The following is a 10000-nucleotide window of genomic DNA, read 5'->3' on the forward strand; positions in this document are numbered from 1 at the left end:
CAACAACAAGAGTGTGTTGTTGCCGGTGCTGTAGCCGTGGCTAACAAGCGAGCTCGCTCGGTGACTAACTAACACCATGTCTATGGTTTGTAGGGGTGTAACGGTACGTGTATTTGTATAGAACCATCAATCAATCAATGTTTATTTATATAGCCCTAAATCACAAGTGTCTCAAAGGGCTGCACAAGCCACAACGACATCCTCGGTATAGCCCACATAAGGGCAGGGAAAAACTCACCCCAGTGGGACGTCGATGTGAATGACTATGAGAAACCTTGGAGAGGACCGCATATGTGGGTAACCCCCCCCTCTAGGGGAGACCGAATGCCATGGATGTCGAGTGGGTCTGACATAATATTGTGAGAGTCCAGTCCATAGTGGATCCAACATAATAGTAAGAGTCCAGTCCATAGTGGGGCCAGCAAGACACCATCCCGAGCGGAGACGGGTCAACAGCGCAGAGATGTTCCCAGCCGATGCACAGGTGAGCGGTCCACCCGGGGTCCCGACTCTGGACAGCCAGCACTTCATCCATGGCCACCGGACCTGTGCCCGCCCCCTCCACAAGGAAGAGGGGAGCAGAGGAGAAAAGAAAAGAAACGGCAGATCAACTGGTCTAAAAGGGGGTCTATTTAAAGGCTGGAGTATACAAATGAGTTTTAAGATGGGACTTAAATGCTTCTACTGAGGTAGCATCTCTAATTGTTACCGGGAGGGCATTCCATAGTACTGGAGCCCCAATAGAAAACGCTCTATAGCCCGCAGACTTTTTTTGGGCTCTGGGAATCACTAATAAGCCGGAGTTCTTTGAACGCAGATTTCTTGCCGGGACATATGGTACAATGCAATCGACAAGATGGGACGGAGCTAGACCGTGTAGTATTTTATACGTAAGTAGTAAAACCTTAAAGTCACATCTTAAGTGCACAGGAAGCCAGTGCAGGTGAGCCAGTATAGGCGTAATATGATCAAACTTTCTTGTTCTTGTCAAAAGTCTAGCAGCCGCATTTTGTACCAATTGTAATCTTTTGATGCTAGACATAGGGAGACCCGAAAATAATACGTTACAGTAATCGAGACGAGACGTAACGAACGCATGAATAATGATCTCAGCGTCGCTAGTGGATAAAATAGAACGAATTTTAGCGATATTACGGAGATGAAAGAAGGCCGTTTTAGTAACACTCTTAATGTGTGACTCAAAGGAGAGAGTTGGGTCAAAGATAATACCGTATTTTCCGCACCATAAGCCGCCCTGGGTTATAAGACGCGCCTTCAATGAACGGCATATTTCAAAACTTTCTCCACCTATAAGCCGCCCCGTGTTATAAGCCGCATCTAACTGCGCTAAAGGAATGTAAAAAAAACAGTCAGATAGGTCAGTCAAACTTTAATAATATATTAAAAACCAGCGTGATGTGGGCGCGCATGGAGTCGTACATCAACATGGACGGAGCTGCGTGAAAAAAGCCACCCGGCCTCTTCGCGTAAACTTACCTTAACCACTCGCTCATCTTTTCTTCATCCATCCATCCCTTCGAGTTAGCTTTTATGATGACGCCGGCTGGAAAGGTCTCTTTTGGCAAGGTCTTCCTTTTGAATATCACCATGGGTGGAAGTTTCTGGCCATTAGCATGGCAAGCTAGAACCACAGTGAAGGATGACTTCTCATTCCCTGTGGTGCGAATATTCACCGTACGTGCTCCCGTTGTATCCACAGTGCGGTTCACAGGAATATCAAAAGTCAGTGGAACCTCGTCCATGTTGATAATGTTCTCTGGCCGGATCTTTTTTTCAGCTATCTTGTTTTTACAATATGCACGGAAAGTAGCCAGCTTTTCTTGAAAGTCTTTAGGCAGTTGCTGTGAAATAGTAGTCCGTGTGCGGATGGAGAGATTGCGTCTTTTCATGAACCGGAAACCTGTCGCTTAGTAGGAGCCATTTTGTGGTCTTTACAGATGTAAACACACAAAGGAAATGAAACGTAATATCCGCGCGCTTCTTCTTCTTCTACGCGGGCGGGTGGTTGCTTACAGTAGAAGAAGAAGCGCTTCCTGTTCTATGGGGGCGGGTGCTTACCTTGGCGGTTGCTTGCGTAGAAGAAGAAGCACTTCCTCTTCTACGGGGAAAAAAGATGGCGGCTGTTTACCGTAGTTGCGAGACCGAAACTTTATGAAAATGAATCTTAATATTAATCCATATATAAAGCGCACCGGGTTATAAGCCGCACTGTCAGCTTTTGAGTAAATTTGTGGTTTTTAGGTGCGGCTAATAGTGCGGAAAATACGGTACTCAGATTCTTTACTGAGTCGCTTTGTGTAATTGTTTGGTTGTCAAATGTTAAGGTGGTATTATTAAATAAATGTCGGTGTTTAGCAGGACCGATAATCAGCATTTCCGTTTTCTTGGCGTTGAGTTGCAAGAAGTTAGCGGACATCCATTGTTTAATTTCATTAAGACACGCCTCCAGCTGACTACAATCCGGCGTGTTGGTCAGCTTTAGGGGCATGTAGAGTTGGGTGTCATCAGCATAGCAATGAAAGCTAACACCGTATTTGCGTATGATGTCGCCTAGCGGCAGCATGTAAATACTAAAGAGTGCAGGGCCAAGAACCGAACCCTGAGGAACTCCGCACGTTACCTTAACATAGTCCGAGGTCACATTATTATGGGAGACGCATTGCATCCTGTCAGTAAGATAAGAGTTAAACCACGACAAAGCTAAGTCTGACATACCAATACGTGTTTTGATACGCTCTAATAAAATATTATGATCGACGGTATCGAAAGCAGCGCTAAGATCAAGAAGCAGCAACATAGATGACGCATCAGAATCCATCGTTAGCAGTAGATCATTAGTCATTTTTGCGAGGGCTGTCTCCGTAGAGTGATTTGCCCTGAAACCGGATTGAAAAGGTTCACAGAGATTGTTAGACACTAAGTGTTCATTTAGCTGCTGTGCGACAATTTTTTCGAGGATTTTCGAAATAAAGGGAAGGTGGGACACCGGTCGGTAGTTTACCATGAGGTCAGGATCGAGGGTAGGTCTTTTGAGCAGAGGATGAATAACCGCTTTCTTGAATGCTAGGGGAACAGTGCCAGAGGAAAGTGATAAGTTTATAATATTTAGCACTGATGGACCTAATAATACAAAAAGCTCCTTGATAAGTTTCCCAGGAAGTGGGTCAAGTAAACATGTTTGTTTTATCCCACTTACACGCCGCAATAGTTCCTCTAATGTTATTTCATCAAAAAGAGAGATACTATTTTGTATTTGTATAGAACCGTTTCGGTACGGGGGTTTCGGTTCGGTTCGGAGGTGTACCGAACGACTTTCCACACGGACATATTAAGTAGCGTACCGCACGTTGTGTAAACAACAGTGTTGGGTTAGTTACTGAAAAGCAGTAACTAGTTACAGTTACTAGTTACCAGAGGTGTGGACTCGAGTCACATGACTTGGACTCGAGTCAGACTCGAGTCATGAATTTGATGACTTTAGACTCGACTTGACAAAATGTAAAAAGACTTGCAACTCGACTTAGACTTTAACATCAATGACTTGTGACTTCACTTGGACTTGAGCCTTTTGAATTGACATGACTTGCTACTTTCCCCAAAACCCAAAGATGAAAAAGTTATTCGGGAGCGCTCCGTATTTTTCATTGTGTACTTGTCTATCAGCGTTGCGTGTGTCAGCTGGTGTGCTCTCAGTACAACAGCCAATCAAATTAGATCTACTTTGTTTTCATCACACAGCATTCATCCAATCAAATTGCAGGACAACCAACGAAGAAGACATGTCCAAACCACACGCCAGTGAACAAAAAATGATACCTAAAATAATTTTGTTTGGGTATAAAAATTACGAGGTGGTCAACACAAAACGGTTTGCAGTATGCAACACATGCGGTTCGAAAATTACTGATGGAGAGGCAACAACTTCCAACTTCGTCCGGCATTTGAAGTTGCACAAAGAACGGTAAGTTTTGAATGTAAGATAACGTTTATTGGCTAAGTAACGTGACTTTTATTTGCTGTGTAGTTAAATCAGTGAGGCTGTAAACTCACTGCTAACGTTATAACGTTATTGCAAACACGGGAATCTGTTGCAGTTCACTACCTTATTCATACTTTTTGTTCAGTGATTTTTTTTTAAGCAGGGTTACGTTAGTCAATATATCACACGTAACGTTAGACGGCGGTCAGCAGCACCGCGTATTTTAGCCACCTAAAAAAAGACAAAAATAGTAAAATAAAGGTCAGTTAAAATGTATACTATATTATGAATATGTGTACCGTTTTAGCTAGCTTTCTGACATACTGTTGGTTGTTTACCTCAGTGGTCCCCAACCACCGGGCCGCGGCCCGGTACTGGTCCGTGGATCGATTGGTATCGGGCCGCACAAGAAATAATTTTTTTTTTCTTTTCTTTTTTTAATTAAATCAACATAAAAAACACAAGATACACTTACAAGTAGTGCACCAACCCAAAACAACTCTCTCCCCCCTTTTGTTCTTGGCATTGAACATGAAGACTCTTCCTTCACTGTTCCGAGTGGCCATGAGAGTCTTGGCAGTGCCTGCCTCCAGTGCTCCAGTGGAGCGAGTTTTCAGCCATGGTGGCATCATACTACGCCCCCATCGTGCACAAATGACTGACAGACTCTTGGCTAATTTGGTCTTTTGCAAATGCAATGCAGCATAGGGCCCTGACATATAAAAAGTACAACTTTTTTGTTATGTTCACGTATATGTCATGTTTTTTCAATGTTAACACTTTTGTACAAATAAGTACATTTGCACTTTATTTTTCAATGTGTTTGTTCTGTAAAGGAATGAGTTAATGTTTAAAATGACTGGTTAATAGTGCTATTATAAAGTGCAATGTCAGCACAATTTTCTTTCCTGCAATTTAAAATGCCTTGTTTTAATAAATAAATACAGCGTTTGAAAAGCATACACAATCTGTGTTAATATATTAGTCTGTGGTTAAAAGGACTTGAAAGGACTCGAAACTCAAAATGCAGGACTTAGGACTTGACTTGAGACTTTCCAGTCTTGACTCGGGGCTTGCCTGTCTTGACTCGGGACTTGAAAGGACTTGAGGGCAAAGACTTGAGACTTACTTGTGACTTGCAAAACAATGACTTGGTCCCACCTCTGCTAGTTACTTCATTTCAAAAGTAACTCAGTTACTAACTCAGTTACTTACACCAAAAAGTAATGCGTTACTGTGAAAAGTAACTATTTAGTTACTTCTTTTTTCTTTTCTTTTTTAAAGCTCCAATTAATGCCCTTTTAGCCTTCATTTCAGTACTGTTATTGCACTGGAGAATAATACAATCTGTTGATCAACTTGACATACATTTGCATCACTCAACTCTGCTAAGCCATGTGCTCTACATACAACACACAAAGACAAAGATATGTTACAAAGGCCAATTTGTTTCTGGCCAGAACAAATTGACAAAACTATTTTAAATAGCTGCAACATAACATACATAAGTAACAAACAGCATAATAACAGCATAGATGTAAACCAAGAAAGGCACACACTACATACACAAAGTCTAACCAGGCATTTTCTTCCTCAAGTAATTCTTATACAAAATCATGTCTGAAACCCAGAACACTACACATTTCCCCAGTTTTAGTTTAGAGATAAGGAAAGATTGGCCTGGCTCACTAGGATCCCTCTTTATGTTTGTGAACTTTATAGTCTATACATTTAGAGTGATGGGATAATCAAACACTCTAGAAGTCTAGAATGAAAGAGTATATAAGAGAATTGACAGCAACGTTCCCTCTCAGGAGCGCGCATGTGCAATTGCGCACTGCTCAAGCGTCCTCTGCGCACGACAAATCTATGCCATGCACAAAATCAAATAAAAAAATAAGCGCATAACAATTTTCGACACGACACGGACACGACAGAGAAAACCGTTTTCGTCATCATTGTTCAAATATTGTAACGTCTGTCGAGACGCTTTGAGGACATGAATTCCATCCATCACTTTACAGAGCAAAACTCTTTACTGTCGGCCATAAACACATCACCAAAACATTAGTAAAAAAAATGATATCTAGCAAAACTGGTCATTTTCTGCAGTACAAACCAGACCAAAAGCAACTTTGTTGTATCAACAGCAGCCGCTCGCTCTCTCACGTGCGCCAACACTTGCACATATGGCACTTAGCCAGTGATGCGTTTACAGCCACACAAAAAGTCGGACAACTCCAACACCACACATAAAGTGTCATTCCAGGTCGTTACACTATGATTTTCCAATCAAATGTGTGCTTATTCTAGTGTCATTTATTAGGAATCTTAATTTATAAATATTAATCATTAAATGCTGTTAGTATATTAAATAAATACTAATAAAAATATATTTTTTACAAACAGGAAGTTGCAGGAATGTACACATGATCCCCTGCTTACATCTCATTGTGCAACATGTGAATGTTTTAATGGGAACTAAATGCAATGTCTGAAAGGGGTACAAATTATTTCCAAAGCAGGACCTCCACCCAGACAAACAATACAAGTACACAGTTCATGAAAAACAATATTTTTTGTTATTGTCATTATAAGTGGGCCTAAACACTTATATTAGAAATGGAAATGACTGCTGTCATTTGATTATAATAATAAGAGAATGTTGTCTGTCTATCTGTGTTGGCCCTGTGATGAGGTGGGGACTTGTCCAGGGTGTACCCTGCCTTCCGCCCGAATGCAGCTGAGATAGGCTCCAGCGACCCCGAAAGGGACAAGCGGTAGAAATGGATGGATGGATGGAGATGTAAGTTGTTATTTAGTGAGGTTTGGGACAGGTGTGCTGCTGGTGTAGCCAGTGTGCCACGTCTAAAGTTGCTCACATGGACTCCACTCAATGCTCAGGGACTTTTTGCATTTGCTCACACATGAACAATTAGAGGGAACATTGATTGACAGAGTGTGTACCTTCAGCGGTGAATGATGAGAAGAGGCAGAGTTAATCCTTAAATGGTGGAGGTGAAGTGGCATCAGAGTCTCTGTCTCTCTTTACTAGCTTCATCGAAGCATGTTGCTATGTAGCTTGTTTCAGCAGATTTGAATTGCTGTTTTGGGTAGTAGATGGGATCTTTGATCCAAAGCACAATTTACATTTAACTAAAATGTTATTTTCTTTGTGCTCGACAAAAGAAAAGTAGTGAAAATATCTCCATGTTAGCAAACTCGACTTCTGGCTCCGCCATGATCAGACACGCTACCCCCCCCCCCCCCCTCGCTCCCCACACTCACACTCAGACACACCCACACAGAGCGCATGTCTCTCTCTCTTCTCCGGCTTGTGACACAAGAAGAATCAGAACTCCGATAAAACACATTTTATACTACATAAAAAGTAACGTAAAATAACGCAGTAACGCATCATGTAGTAACAGTAACTGAGTTACTGAATATAAAAAAATAAGGCGTTAGATTACTAGTTACCGCCGAAACTAACGGCGTTACAGTAACGCGTTACTTTGTAACGCGTTAGTCCCAACACTGGTAAACAATGCACACCGAGGCACAACACACGGCATGCTAGCAGCTAACGGGCTAGGATAGACTGATGCGGAGCTGTCAGGGCGGAGTTTCTTAAATGCCTCAAATGTCCGGCATTTTGAGTTAGGGTTGTGTGTATTTTCAATGTGCGTTCAGGGTTAAGAAGGGGTTAAAAACAAAACAAATTGTGCGTGCAGCAGCATTGGTGAGGGAGGGGCAGAGACAGAGAGAGAGAGAGAGAGAGTTATGATAAACGCGCATGCGTCGCCAGGCTCTGCTTTTTATCCATAGATTTACAATTTTTTATTATCTATAGCAGGGGTGTCAAAAGTGTGCCCCGGAGGCCATTTGCGGCCCACAGCTAATGTTTTAAAGGCCCACGGCACATTCTAAAAATACTATTAAAATAAACAAAAACATAACAAAAGTGAAATAAAAAAGCTTAAAGGTGAAATGTAATTTAGAAAAAGTTGCAATGTTGACTAATAAAACAAAGCTGTTTTTTTTTTTTCTTTCAAACTGTCATAGCTCAAAACATAATATTGAATCAAAATCAATGTTATTATGAATTATTGACCTATCCAAGGTTCCGATAACTTCGCATCAAATATTCCACTAAGAAAAATATTTTTGGTGGAAGATTTTGCATTTTTGGTAAATAAATAACCAAAAAAATGTATATTTTGTTGTTTTCTTACTGTACCGAAAATGAACCGAACCGTGACCTCTAAACCGAGGGACGTACCGAATCCAAATTTTTGTGTACCGTTACACCCCTAATGGTTTGGGATTATATTTAAGTGTGCCTGGCAGATAAAAAACTGGCAATGTTGTTGTTTACTTTATTACTCTAGTACAGTGGTTCCCCAACCTTTTTGTAGCTGCGGACCGGTCAACGCTTGAAAATTTGTCCCGCGGACCGGGGGGTGGGTGATTTTTTTTATTTATTTTTTTTAATATTTTTTTATTTTTTTTAATAAAGAAATACAATCATGTGTGCTTACGGACTGTATCCCTGCAGACTGTATTGATATACATTGATATATAGTGTATATATTCTGTTTTTATGTAGATTTAATTAAAAAAAAAATATATATATATATATATATATATATATATATACATATATAAATTTATTTATTTTTTCTTCTTTTGCGGCCCGGTACCAATCGGTCCGGTGGTTGGGGACCACTGCTCTAGTATACTCTGGACTGAAGCTGTGTGCCTTCATTGTTTTTGTAGCTGTTATTTTGAGGCATGTTTTTTAAAAAAAATAATGCACTTTGTGAAAGTCAAAGTATAGTATTTTCCATAGTTGTAGTGGGTATTAGAATTGTCTCAGGGAGAGCATGTCCCAAATTCCAAGCTGCTGTTTTGAGACATGTTAAAAAAAATAATGCACTTTGTGACTTCAATAATAAATATGGCAGTGCCATTTTGGCACTTTTTTCCATAACTTGAGTTGATTTATTTAGGAAAACCTTGTTACGTTGTTTAATGCATCCAGCGGGGCATCACAACAAAATTAGGCATAATAGTGTGTTAATTCCACCACTGTATACAGGTAAAAGCCAGTAAATTAGAATATTTTGAAAAACTTGATTTATTTCAGCAATTGCATTCAAAAGGTGTAACTTGTACATTATATTTATTCATTGCACACAGACTGATGCATTCAAATGTTTATTTAATTTAATTTTGATGATTTGAAGTGGCAACAAATGAAAATCCAAAATTCCATGTGTCACAAAATTAGAATATTACTTAAGGCTAATACAAAAAAGGGATTTTTAGAAATGTTGGCCAACTGAAAAGTATGAAAATGAAAAATATGAGCATGTACAATACTCAATACTTGGTTGGAGCTCCTTTTGCCTCAATTACTGCGTTAATGCAGCGTGGCATGGAGTCGATGAGTTTCTGGCACTGCTCAGGTGTTATGAGAGCCCAGGTTGCTCTGATAGTGGCCTTCAACTCTTCTGCGTTTTTGGGTCTGGCATTCTGCATCTTCCTTTTCACAATACCCCACAGATTTTCTATGGGGCTAAGGTCAGGGGAGTTGGCGGGCCAATTTAGAACAGAAATACCATGGTCTGTAAACCAGGCACGGGTAGATTTTGCGCTGTGTGCAGGCGCCAAGTCCTGTTGGAACTTGAAATCTCCATCTCCATAGAGCAGGTCAGCAGCAGGAAGCATGAAGTGCTCTAAAACTTGCTGGTAGACGGCTGCGTTGACCCTGGATCTCAGGAAACAGAGTGGACCGACACCAGCAGATGACATGGCACCCCAAACCATCACTGATGGTGGAAACTTTACACTAGACTTCAGGCAACGTGGATCCTGTGCCTCTCCTGTCTTCCTCCAGACTCTGGGACCTCGATTTCCAAAGGAAATGCAAAATTTGCTTTCGTCAGAAAACATGACTTTGGACCACTCAGCAGCAGTCCAGCTGGTGTCGGTCCA

Source organism: Nerophis lumbriciformis, linkage group LG30, assembly GCF_033978685.3.
Source record: "Nerophis lumbriciformis linkage group LG30, RoL_Nlum_v2.1, whole genome shotgun sequence".
In the NCBI taxonomy this organism is placed as follows: domain Eukaryota; kingdom Metazoa; phylum Chordata; class Actinopteri; order Syngnathiformes; family Syngnathidae; genus Nerophis; species Nerophis lumbriciformis.